We start from the raw sequence: 14,362 nt of genomic DNA, 5'->3' as shown, positions 1-14,362 counted from the left end.
AAAGAATTGACTAATTGGAAAAGACTCTGATGCTGGGAGGGATTGAGGGCAGGAGGAGAAGGGGACGACAGAGGATGAGATGGCTGGATGGCATCACTGACTTGATGGACGTTGGTCTGGGTGAACTCCGGGTGTTGGTGATGGACAGGGAGGCCTGGTGTGCTGCGATTCATGGGTTCGTGAAGAGTCAGACACGATTGAGCGACTGAACTGAACTGAGCTACTAAGCACAGCACAATATACATACATATATATATATATATATATATACACATAGATATATAACATTTTAATTACTTTGCTGTACACCAGAAACTAACACAAAATTATAAATCAACTATACTCCAATAAAAAATTAAGTGATATATGTTTATTTATATTTTTAGCAGGAAAATTAAAACTGAAACCCAATAAATTAAGTAATGATGTATTTTCCTGCAGTGTCCCAGCTAAACTGATGCAGCCCATGTGTCTCTCAACACCAGTATAAAATGAGGGCACTGCCTGAACTGGTGAAACTGGATAAGGATCCACAAGTCAGAGGTGGCTCCTCTCCAACTCGTGGCAGAAGCTTCACAGTGAGCCCACCCCATTCTTTTGTTTGCAGGGACTGGAAATCTGCTGGAAAAGAGAGGTAGAGAAACAGAAGTATGCAGGATATGAATTCATCAGGAAGGTGGTATCTCAGAGACCTAGGTCTCCACTCAGAGGATAGACTGGTATGTTAGCATGATGAGCAAGATGACTATCCATGGGCTTGTGATTAATTCTATACCTGAAATGGGGGACTGTACAAGCTCCTGTATAAGCTTTTTAAAACTAAGGGATTCTCACAACCTTTGGCTTCAGGACATTTATCTTCTACCATTTGGCAAACAGGTTATAAGCATAAATGAGTAAAAAGAACCAGACTAAAGAAAAACTAAGAAATGTATGCCTTCTTTTTTCCCTCCTGCGGCAAATCTGGTGTACTAATCCTTACTTAATGAAACCCAGAACAATGGAGGCCCTTTGTTCACAGAACAATGGAGACTTTTTGATGGGACAAGGATAGGGAGAGGATCATTGCTAAACCTTGGCAAGGAGGTCCCATTTTACTGGCTAAACCAGTGATTACAAGTAATTAGTGGTAGAATTGAGACCTGAATCCCAAATCAATCTGATTTTTTAATTTATTCACTCTTCTACCCCTTAATTTTTTTCATTCTTATTGTAGCCAAAACATGCTGCCTCACACCACACTCACATACATCACACTCTGCAGCATTGTACATCTTCCCTCATTGGAGACTTCAGGGGGATTTGCTCTCCCCCACTCACTCAGAAAACACAATGGAGAATGGAAAATGAATGATTATTCTGTTAGCTATTGTAGACTGCTAAATAAACTCATCCAAAGCTTAACAAAAGAAAACAACAACCACTTCACTTCACCTATTTTTTTTTTTTAAGAATTCATGTAGGACCTAAGAAGATGATTCTTGCACACTCAAGGTATGAACTAGCATCACTCAAAGGCTGGCAGGTGAATTGTTAAGAGAATTGAAGACTACTTCACTCACATTCCTAGCACTTTGACGGAGATCACTGGAAAGCTTGACTCATCTGGGTTCTTCTCTATGCAAGGGCCCCTACACAAAGTCTCTTTAGCCTGAGGTCTCAGAACTTCCAAAACAATGTTTTAAGAGACCTACGTAAAAGCCACAGTACCCTCATGACCTAGTCTGAGATGTCCCAGAGTGTCATTTCTGCAGTGTTATACTGGTAAAGCAAGTTACAAGTCTAGATTAAATTTACAGGTAGGGATAGAAGACAAAACATGTCAATGGGAAGATTACAAAAACAAATTCCATCTATCTTTTATTCATTTCAGTCTTCCCTATGGCAACAAAGCGTTTATATTCCCACCACATGCAAAATGTATTTCCTGTGAGGCCCTCCAAATTCTTATCTCATTATAATATCAGCTCAGGCTCAAGGTCTAAGATAAGATTACCTAAGATCCAGTTTTAAATGCAGCTCTTTGGTTTGGCATCAGTTGACCTATAGGCCAGTGGCATGAAGGGACATATTATTTGCCACTTGCATACCAACACAGAGTAGCAAGGGGACAAAAGGTATTTGCAAGATTGAAGTAGGTAATCTTATTCCCAAAAGGTGAAATGAAAGGAACACGGAAGTCCTGGCATAACAATTCCCTCACTGTTCTAGTCCTCATTAATAGCCCCTCCCCGGCCTTTTTGGTTTCCACGTATGCTGCAGAGTCCCAAGGTCACTGACACATCTAAAGTTTGCACAGAATTACCTGGATCTCCTTTACCGCAGATTCAAGACAGTGAAGCTGTGGCTCTCAGTGGATGGACTGCCAAAGAATGTGTAGCCTCCATTAATCTACTACAATATTATACTGTGTTTATATAAAAATAAGAAAAATATGATTTGGTTACCTGACATCTCTTTCTTCTTTTGGGGGATATTCTCTTAAATTCTCTTTAGTTATTATTGTTGTAATCCTTATTTCATTATTTGTATCAAGATGTTCCCAGTAAAGGTTCTTTGGGCTGCAGTTTCGGGACCTTTATTTAAAATTATTTTTTTTCTCAATTTGCATGTGAGAGGTTCATTCCTATTTTGGTTTCAGTTACTTGCCTCCAGCTCAAATTTTATTGGCTTTTCAAAGATATTATTCAGTTTCATTCAATGGCCATATGTTTGTGGCAAAATGTTAGGGGTGTTTGCATGCCTGTATGTGTGTGTATGTGTTTCCATGAGCAATTTGCCATGCTGCCTTGTAATGTGCTAAGTTCTGAAGTGACTGACATTGAGTCAGATCTAACTATTGAACAGCTTATGGTTTCTTGAGGGTTCTCCTCCACCTTTTTTTGTATATTTAATGAATCCTGTCACATTAATAGAGAAATTTTCCCTTTATTTGTTTTCCAGATTGAATGAGCAGAGCTGAAAAGCACATAATGGCTGTGTCTCACCTCTACCACTATATTTTCTTAAGCATTTTGGGTTCCAACACTAAGCTGCTTTATGCTGTGAATCTAATTAGTTTTTTTAAACAAGCAAATAAAGCTGATATTGAACCTTGATGTTAGCTGTACTGAAGTGGGACCAGACGTTCAAGGATCATGGCACTATCTATAAATCACCACTGGCTCCCATGTACCAACAGCACACAGATTCCCCTCCAGTCATATTAAAATGTGATTTTGCATTTAAATGCCATTCTGTTAGTCTCCTTTAATTTCTATAATCACATAAAATTGTGTTCCTGCATTCTTAGGACTTTCAGTTCATAGAGTCTACTTTTTTCCTCCTTCAAAGATTTTTTTAAATGCATTTTATTATATATATATTTAAAATATACCTTTATCAAAAGGCAGATTTTCACATATTGAAAATGTAAGACTAGATATCATTTTAGAAAGCAATTATGTTTAATTGTATCTATTTACATGATTTTTGGAGAGATGTTAAAATAACTCTGCAACAGGCTTAGGTTTTACTTCGATTTATGACCAGGGTATAGATATGGCTTCAAATTCTAATTCTGCTACTTTTTAATTGTAGGATCTTGATAAAAGAACATTAGAAATCTGTATGACAGAATTGCTATAAAAATTAAATTATTGAAAGAAAATATTTTCAAAAGCATATCTGTTAAAAATTTTTAGTGAAAATATATAAATGACTCTTATTAGAATTCAACAATAAAAAAGCAGGCAATCCAATTTTAAAAATGGGTGAAAGGTCTTAACAGATACCTTGGCAAAGAAAATATACAGATGTCAAATAAGCCTAAGAAAAGATGTATCACATCTGTCAGCTTCAATGTGATCAAGTCCCTACAGAAGACAGGGCCCATCCTGGACAACAGTTCACCTCCAGAGCTAGGTCAAGCCCATCCTAGAGAAGCTGACCCAGGACCAAGATGTGGATATTAAGCACTTTGCCCAGGAGGCTTGGACTGTTCTCTGTCTTTCCTGATGCTGGGAGATAAGCCAGTGCCGGCCTCTGGTGTCCACCCTCACCCTACCAATTCCCACCTCTGAGAGACAGTGTGGGGAGGATTTGGCTGTCACTCCCTGTGCATGGTCTGACCCCAGGCCCCTCCCGCAGCACAGTTCTTCCTCTCCCTTCCCAGCCTTGGAATCCAACTTCTCATCATCCACTTCCCATGGGGCTCACAAGGTGGGACAGGGCAGAGACCCTGGGAGGAAGGGACTGCTCCTGCCAGAACTGAGGAAGAGATGCGAGCATCCCAGGGAATTTTATCAGGTAAATGAAAATTAAAAGAACTATTCTATACCACTACACATCTATAAGGGGTTTCCCAGGTGATGTTCGTGGTAAAGACCCTGCCTGCCAATGCAGGAGACATGAGAGACATGGGTTCGATCCCTTGGTTGGAAAGATCCCCTGGAGGAGGACATGGCAACCCACTTCAGTATTCTTGCCTGGAGAATTCCATGCGCAGAGGGGCCTGGCAGGCTAAAGTCCATAGGGTCGCACAGAGTTGGACACACCTGAAGCAACTTAACACGTACACACATCTAGAATGACCAAAACTCAAAATACTGACATCACCAAATGCTGGTAAGAACAGTAAGCAACAGTATCTCTCATCCACTGCTATAGGGAATGCAAAGTGAGTGGTATAGCTCTTTCTTCACAAGAGAGTCTGGTGGTTTCTTACAAAACTATATCTACTTTTGCTGTATGTCCCAGCAGTTGTGCTAATTGATATTTACCTAAAAGGGCTAAAAACTTATGTTCAAGCAAACAAATATATGTATATATGTAGAGACAGAAAGAGAATGATGGAATATTATTCAACACACAAAAAAATGAGTGATCAATGTTAAAAAAAAAAAGACGTGGATAAAACTTAAATGCATGTTACTAAGTGAAAGAAGGCAATCTGAAAAGGTTATATATACTGTATGATTCCAACTCTATGACATTCTGGAAAAGGCAAAACAATGAAGACAGTAAAAAAAAAAAGACTGTGGCTTTCAGGGTTAGTGGGGAGGGGTGGATAAAAAGGCAGGGCACAGAGGAGTCTTAGGCTAATGAAACTCTTCTCTGCAATACCATAAAGAAGGATGTCTGTCTTGATGTATTTTTCAAAACCCATAGAATGTACAACACCAAGAGTGAATGATAGTGTAAACTATGGACCAGGGAGGATAATGGCATGTCAATGTAGGTTCATCAGCAGAATGTACCACTTTTGTGAATGTTAATGAGGAGGATCTGCATGTGTGGGGAAAAGGAGTATGTGGAAAATCTCCCTACTTTCCAGTCAATGATGCTGTGAACCTAAAATTGCTCTAAAAATAAAGTCTATTACAAAAATTTAATGAGATATTTTAAAAAATTATTTCTTCACTTTCATTGAGGTATAAGAACCCCATGAATAGTAGGAAAAAGCAAAAAGATACAACACAGAAAGATGAACTCTCCAGGTCATTAGGTGCCCAATATGCTACTGGAGAAGAGTGGAGAAATAACTCCAGAAAGAATGAAGAGACAGAGGCAAAGTGAAAACAATGCCCAGTTGTGGATGTGACTGGTGATGGAAGTAAAGTTTGATGCTTTAAAGAACAATATTGCATAGGAATCTTGAATGTTAGGTCCATGAATAACTTGGAAGTGGTCAAATAGGAGATGGCAAGTGTGAACATTGACATTTTAGGAATCAGTGAACTAAAACGAAGTGGAGTGAGTGAATTTAATTCAGATGACCATTATATCTACTATTATGGGAAGAATCCCTTAGAAGATATGGAATAGCCCTCAGGGTCAACAAAAGGTCTGAAACGCAGTACTTGGGTACAATCTGAAAAATGACAGAATGACCTCTGTCCATTTCCAAGGCAAACCATTCACTATCACAGTAACCCAAGTCTGTGCCTCAACCAGTAATGCAGGTTGAACCATTCTATGAAGACCTACAAGACCTTCTAGAACTAACACCAAAAAAAGATGTCCTTTTTATCATAGGAGTCTGGAATGCAAAAGTAGGAAGTCCAGAAATACTGAAGTAACAGGCACGTTTGGTCTTGGAGTACAAGATAAAGTAGGACAAGGGTTAACAGAGTTTTACCAAAAGAACACACTAATCATAGCAAACATCAACTTCCATCAACACAAGTGACGATGCTATACATGGACATCACCAGATGGTCAATACCAAAATTAGATTGATTATATTCTTTGCAGTTTAAGGTGGAGAAGCTCTATACAGTCAGCAAAAACAAGACTGGGAGCTGACTGTGGCTCAGATCATGAACTCCTTATTGCCAAATTCAGACATAAATTGAGGAAAGAAGGGAAAACCACTACACCATTCACATATGACCTAAATCATATCCCTTTCAGTGGAAGTGACAAATAGATTCAAGGGATTAGATCTGATGGATGGAGTACCTAAAGAAATATGGACAGAGGTTTGTGACATTGTACAGAAGGCAGTGATCAACCATCCCAGAGAAAAACAAATGCAAAAAAGCAAAATTTTTATCTGAGGAGGTCTTACAAATAGCTGAGAAAAGAAGAGAAGCTAAAGGCAAAGGAAAAAGGAAAGATATGACCATGTGAATGCAGAGTTTCAAAGAATAGCACAGAGAGATAAGAAAGCCTTCTTTAGTGATCAATGCAAAGAAATAGAGGAAAACAATCAAGTGGGAAGGACTAGAGATCTCTTCAAGAATATTAAGAAGCAGAGACATTACTTTTTACACAAAGGTCTGTCTAGTCAAGGCTATGGTTTTTCCAGTGGTCATGTATGGATGTGAGAGTTGGACTATAAAGAAAGCTGAGTGCCAAAGAATTGATGCTTTTGAACTGTGGTGTTGGAGAAGACTCTTGAGAGTCCCTTGGACTGCGAGGAGATCCAACCAGTCCATCCTAAATGAGATCAGTCCTGGGTGTTCATTGGTAGGACTGATGTTGAAGCTGAAACTCCAATACTTTGGCCACCTGATACGAAGAGCTGACTCATTTGAAAAGACCCTGAAGCTGGGAAAGATTGAGAGCAGGAGGAGAAGGGGACGACAGAGGATGAGATGGTTGGATGGCATCACCGACTCAATGGACATGAGTTTGGGTGGACTTTGGGAGTTGGTGATGGACAGGGAGGCCTGGCATGCTGTGGTCCATGGGGTCACAAAGAGTCGGACATGACTGAGCAACTGAACTGAACTGAACTCTAGGGAACATTTCATGCAAAAATGGGCACAATAAAGGACAGAAACGGTATGGACATAACAGAAGCAGAAGAGATGGCAAGAATACATAGAAGAACTCTACATAAGAGACTTTAATGACCCAGATATCCATGGTGGTGTCATCACTCACCTAGAGCCAGACATCCTGGAGTCCAAAGACAAGTGGGCTTTAGGAAGCATCACTAGGAACAAAGCTAGTGGAGGTGATGGAATTCCAGTTGAGCTATTTCAAATCCTAAAAGATGAGGCTATGAAAGTGCTACACTCAATATGCCAGCAAATTTGGAAAACTCAGCAGTGGCTGCAGGACTGGAAAAGGTCATTTTTCATTCCAATCCCAAAGAAAGGGAATGCCAAAGAATGTTCAAACTACCACACACTTGTACTCATCTCACACTCTAGCAAAGTAATGCTCAAAATTCTCCAAGCAAGGCTTCAGCAGTACTGAACTAAGAACTTCCAGATGTTCAAGCTGGATTTAGAAAAGGTAGAGGAACTAGAGATCAAATTACCAACATCTGTTGGATCATTGGAAAAGCAAGAGCATTCCAGAAAAACATCTATTTCTGCTTTATTGACTATGCCAAAGTCTTTGACTTTGTGGATCACAACAAAACATGGAAATTTCTTAGGGAGATGGGAATACCAGACCACTTTACCTGCCTCCTAAGAAATTCATATGCAGTTAAAGAAGCAACAGTTAGAACCGGACATGGAACAATGGACTGGTTCCAAATTGGGAAAGGAGTACATCAAGGCTGTGTAGTGTCACCCTACTTACTTAACTTCTATGCAGACTATATTATGCAAAATGCCAGACTGGATGAAGCACAAGCCGGAATCATGGTTGCCAGGAGAAATATCAATAACCTCAGATATGCAGATGACACCACCCTGACGGCAGAAAGTGAAGAACTAAAGAGCCTCTTGATGAAAGTGAAAGAGGAGAGTGATAAAGTTTGCTTAAAACTCAACATCCAAAAAATGAAGATCATGGCATCTGCTCCCATCACGTCGTGGCAAATAAATGGGGAGACAATGCAAAAAGTGACAGATTTTATTTTCTTGGACTCCAAATCCACTGCAGATGTTGACTGCAGCCATGAGATTAAAAGATGTTTGCTCCTTGGAAGAAAAGCTGTGACCAACCCAGAAATTTAAAAAGCAGAGACATTAGTTTGCCAACAAAGGTTCATCTAGTCAAAGCTACGTTTTTTCCAGTAGTCACGAATGGATGTGAGAGTTGGACTATAAAGAAAGCTGAGCACTGAAAAATTGATGCTTTTGAACTGTGGTGTTGGAGAAGACTCTTGTGAGTCCTTTGGATTACAAGGAGATCCAACCAGTCCATCCTAAAGGAAATCAGTCCTGAATACTCATTGGAAGGACTGATGTTGAAGCTGAAACTCCAATACTTTGGCTGCCTGATGTGAAGAACTGACTCACTGGAAAATCCCTGATGCTGGGAAAGTTGGAAGGCAGGAGCAGAAGGGGATGAGATGGTTGGATGGCATCACCAATTCGGTGGACATGAGTTTGAGCTAACTCTGGGAGCTGGTGATGGACAGGGAAGCCTGGCATGCTGTAGTCCATGGTGTCGCAAAGAGCTGAAAGCAACTAAGGGACTGAACTGAACTGAACTGAATGGACAAATAAAACTGCGAGATATTTGGAGTGTATAATGTGATTTTGTACATGCATTGTGAAAGGATTGCTTCCTTTCACAGGAGTTGATTAAATGGATACATTCATCGTGGTAGTAAGTGTCAATCACAGCATGGAACCATGGTACTCAACTGGCTAAGGTATCCTCCTGTAATTTCCTCCACAGGAAACTGAGCAGGATGGACGTGCCTAGAAGTTAATACCACCCAGGCATCAGCCCTCTGTCATTGAGAAAAGGGAAACCAAAGGTATATTTACTTACTGCAAGGGACACCTCTGAGGAGCATGCCATAAGATCTACTAGAAGTAGGCAATGAGAATGAGCCCCAGTTGCCCATAAGTGTACCTGCTCATTAACATACTCTACATTGCTTTCCTTTTCTTCCCTGTCTAACTTTCCCACTCTCCTCCTGGTGCTTTAGGAATGATTTATCAAATCAGTGACTTGCACTTAATCTATATCTCAGCATCTTATTTTTGTGGGAATCCCTCCAAGTCAATGTAATAAATGCTTAATCAAACAGTGAGTTACTTAGACAATACCTTATAGGAAGTCAGAAAAGATTCTTTTAGCAATCTGGCCGACAACCAGTACCACAAAGTTAATTTTTAGGTAGCACTATGGTAAGCACTTTAATGAATGATCTCATTTTAAAAATCATCACAACAAGCTTTCTGGTGCTGGCATACTATTTATTCCAATTTTAGAAGCAAGAATGCAAAGTGCAATGAGACATTAGTTAAATTAGCAATATTGCACAACTTCTGAAACTCAGCTTATTTTACAATAAGGGTAAAATATTACACGTATCCTACATGTTTCCCCAGGACAGCTTCTACTGCCATCCTCTATAATTAGTACTGTGCAGACTAACCAATCTATCAGTCAGATATATGTGATCTCAGGAGGAATCAGAATCAAGAGCGCCCCTTCCTGTATCACCTATACTGCCAATGTGAATCCATTCCATATATGGTTCACCATGACAATGCAGTAAAGGCTTCTAATAGAACCTCATTTTGATTCCTCACAACTCTAAGTAAGTCAGGATCATCTTTAACAAGTTATGGCCTCCCTTTATATATTAAAACATGACTAAATCAATAGCTAGAGTGCCAGCATACACATGTAAGAAAATTCAAACTAAATAACCAACATAGTTGAGGCTGTCTTTCACTCAGTGAATGTTTTGATACAGGACACAAATATAACCAGAAGAGGGGACAGGCTGTGTTGCTTGCTTTCTATTTCATTCTATTATTGTAAACATTAGATTCAAGAAATGATGAACTAGTAAAAAAAATCACTTATTTATAGTGAGAATAAAATATACATAGTAAATTACTTTTATTATATCTATATTTTAGGGCTTACAAGGTAGTTCAAATAGTAAAGAATCTACCTGCAATGCAGGAGACCTGGGTTTGATCCATGGGTTGGGAAGATCCCCTGGAGGAGGAAATGGAAACCCATTCCAGTGTCCTCACCTGGAGAATTCCATGGACTGAGGAGCTTGGCAGGCTACAGTCTGTGAGGTCACAAAGAATCGGACATGACTAAACAACTAACACACACAAATATTTATATTTTAGAGTACCAAATATTTCAGCATTCATTGTATTTATTATTATCAAAACATCAGATGATATGCTTTCTTTTAAAGAAAGCTTTCTGAACAGAGATCAGAACAAAACCAGTTTTAACAAAATTATGATGCTAGCTATTTCTATTTATTTCTTATCATGGGATGTGGGGCTTATCAGACCCCCAAGACATTCTAGACGAAGAGATTACACAATTGAAGTTCAAAAAGATAAAGAAAAAAAATTCTTCTGGAAAGTACAGAATAAAAAGACTGGTGATTTTTTAGATAGAAAAGTGAAGGCATAGAGAAGTTATATGACCTCCTCAAGGTCACAAAGAGAGTTAGTGACAGAGCCAGGAGCAGTGGCCAAATATTTTGGATTCATTGTCCAATGCTCATTCCACCATACTTTACTCTCTCCATGGTGCGCAATTTGCTTCTTAGCTCAAGTCATTCAGATGTGCTTACTGGCAAAGTAGACTGTTCAAGGAAGTGAGAGACTCTTTCCCTTTCAAAGTCCCCCCTGCATCAGGACTAGCAGCGGGGCTGCCTTCCTTGTCACCCTGCCACAACCTGCCCACAGAGATGTTCCACCAGGTGGGGCTCTGAGTGCCCACTGAGCATGTTAATTCTTAACTTACACAGTTTTTTGGTATAGAACATCTGTGGATTCCAAGAGTGAGCAGATGGTCCTGAGCTGTGCCAGACTCAGCACCTCTCTCTTCCAAACTACATTCTTCTCTTAGCATCCTCAAAACCATGGCAGGAGGGACCCCATGCTTCTGCGAAGCAAGAGGGCAGAACTGTAGGCAAGCTATGATTGAAAGGAAAATATCTTACCTAGATCCTCTCCTTTCTGGTATTAATTTACACTAAGTTTGTGCCATCTTCAATTTCCTGAAGTCACCAAGCTGTGGGAGCATATGGCCAATGGAAAAAAGACTCATTTCATTGGAGAAGTCACTTTTCCCCATAGATATTCTTTTAATTATGTTCTCAAGATATGCCTGTTGGAAACTTCTAGGACCATGTACTAAAGAAAGATTGCTAGCAGGGTACCTTCAAAATATGCTTATAATTATTTCATGCTACTAAATCTTAGTTTGGGTAAAATAAAATCCCAATCCAATATTTGTTAACAAAGTAAGAATGTTTATCTTACTTCTGAAAAAGCAGTAAGAACTTTGAGAAATAAACAGTGTCCAACATGTGTGCATGAGGTGGGTGTTTATAAATAATTTTATTCTTCATTTAAAAGGCTGTTATTCCCTTTCAATTTGAAGTAAAAATGAAGCACTAAATTAAATATTCATATTTTATCACTTAGATCAGAACTAAAATGCAAGACTCATTGTCTGATAGCAAAGAAAAATAATGAGAAAATTTTAGGAATATTTACTTGAAATGTTAAAATCAAAATAGAAGAGCTAGGGAATCATGGTTTTCTGTTACTGGACCAAGTTAACCATCTAGCCTTTCTTCATCCCATCCATTCAGTGTTTATTCAGCATTCACTACAACCAGGCTGAACTTGAGAAACTCAGTTTTCTGCCTGTGAGTCTTTCTGTCCTGTGTTGTCTCATCTTTTTACTCATAAAGAACACTACTCTCATAGCAACACTTTACTTCCAGTCCAAGGGTGTTGGGTTTTCCTCAAACCTGCCAATTCTCCAAGATCCCAGCTGGGGATCCAACAATTTAACTCAGTTTGACACTCTCTATCTGGAGATAGTCAGAGACTCCACAGTTTAGAGGCTCATTCCCCCCAAGACTGCCTCTCCTCTCCTCCAATCTGCCCCACGTCAGATGCCAACTGCAAGCCCATGTAGTCCCCTTTGCTTCCTACCAACTGGCTACAGACCAGAGGCTCCAATGACTGTCTCCCTGGGTTTGATTAGCTTTCCAGAACAGTTCACAGAACTCACTAATACAGTTTACTTACATTTACCAGTGTTGACATGAATTTCTAGGCCCAGTATGGAACTGCTCCAGTCCTGGGTGCCACGTCAGAAAACTGAAACTTACAGCATTTTCATATCCTTGCAAAAGCTCCCTTTGACCAGAAACACAGGATGTCCAGGCAGCCATTCCCCAAATACCAAGTCAATTGTGGTTATCCTCACCCCAAACACAGTTGACTATGTGGACCTAGCCAATGAGATATTTTCTATTTGTCTCCTATTTTTTCTTTATGCTATAAAAGTGTCCTCTCTTCTCCCTCATTTTGCAGTTCTCTGAAAGGATATGGTATGCTTCATAGTTCAGTTCAGTCACTCAGTCCTGTCCGACTCTTGGTGACCCCATGAATCGCAGCACGCCAGGCCTCCCTGTCCATCACCAACTCCCAGAGTTCACGCAAACCAATGTCCATTGAGTCAGTAATGCCATCCAACCATCTCATCCTCTATCGTCCCCTTCTCCTCCTGCCTTCAATCTTTTCCAGCTTCAGGGTCTTTTCAAATGAATCAGCTCTTCACATCAGGTGGCCAAAGTACTGGAGTTTCAGCTTCAGCATCAGTTCTTCCAATGAACACCCACGACTGATCTCCTTTAGGATGGACTGTTTGGATCTCCTTGCAGTGCAAGGGACTCTCAATAATCTTCTTTAACACCACAGTTCAAAAGCATCAATTCTTTGGCACTCAGCTTTCTTTATAGTCCAACTCTCACATCCATACATGACTACTGGAAAAACCATAGCCTTAACTAGATGAAACTTTGTTGGCAAAATAATGTCTCTGCTTTTTAATATGCTGTCTAGGTTGGTCATAACTTTTCTTCACTTCATAAGGTGTTAAAGTTCATATCACCTAAATTGTTTTATTTAATCATTTGTTAACTTTAGTTTATTATAAAAGGGTGTGATAAAGTATATAGATGAATATCCAGATAGAATGGATGAGTGAGGCAAGGTTGATGGGAAGGAGCAGGACCTTCCATGCCCTCCCCCAGAACCTCTTAAGAATTCGCCAACCCAGAAGCTCTCTGAACTCAGTTGTTTCTAGGTTTTTGTGGAGGCTTCATTACATGGGCATGATTATTATTTTTTTTAATTTTTGCATTCAACTTTATGATATGTTTATTTCTAATTTCTTTGCCCTTATGAGGAGGCATGAACTGTAGTTGTGCATATATAGTGTTTTAAGAACACAATGATATGACTTTGTTTTAAAACTTACAGTCTAACACATTACTACTATATTCAGTTCAGTTCAGATCAGTCACTCAGTCATGTCCGACTCTTTGGACCCCATGAATCCCAGCACTCCAGGCCTCCCTGTCCATCACCAACTCCCAGAGTTCAGTCAGACTCACATCCATCGAGTCAGTGATGCCATCCAGCCATCTCATCCTCTGTCGTCCCCTTCTCCTCCTGTCCCCGATCCCTCCCAGCATCAGAGTCTTTTCCAATGAGTCAACTCTTCGCACGAGATGGCCAAAGTATTGGAGTTTCTGCTTCAGCATCATTCCCTCCAAAGAAATCCCAGGGCTGATCTCCTTCAGAATGGACTGGTTGGATCTCCTTGCAGTCCATGGGACTCTCAAGAGTCTTCTCCAGTACCACAGTTCAAAAGCATCAATTCTTCGGCGCTCAGCTTTCTTCACAGTCCAACTCTCACATCCATACATGAACACTGGAAAAACCATAGCCTTGACTAGACGGACCTTTGTTGGCAAAGTAATGTCTCTGCTTTTGAATATGCTATCTAGGTTGGTCATAACTTTCCTTCCAAGGAGTAAGCGTCTTTTAATTTCATGGCTGCAGTCACCATCTGCAGTGATTTTGGAGCCCCCAAAAATAAAGTCTGACACTGTTTCCACTGTTTCCCCATCCATTTCCCATGAAGTGATGGGACCGGATGCCGTGAT

The sequence above is a fragment of the Bison bison genome, unplaced genomic scaffold (assembly GCF_000754665.1).
Source record: "Bison bison bison isolate TAMUID 2011002044 unplaced genomic scaffold, Bison_UMD1.0 scf7180017863938, whole genome shotgun sequence".
NCBI lineage: Eukaryota > Metazoa > Chordata > Mammalia > Artiodactyla > Bovidae > Bison > Bison bison.
This window is presented reverse-complemented; position numbering follows the sequence as displayed.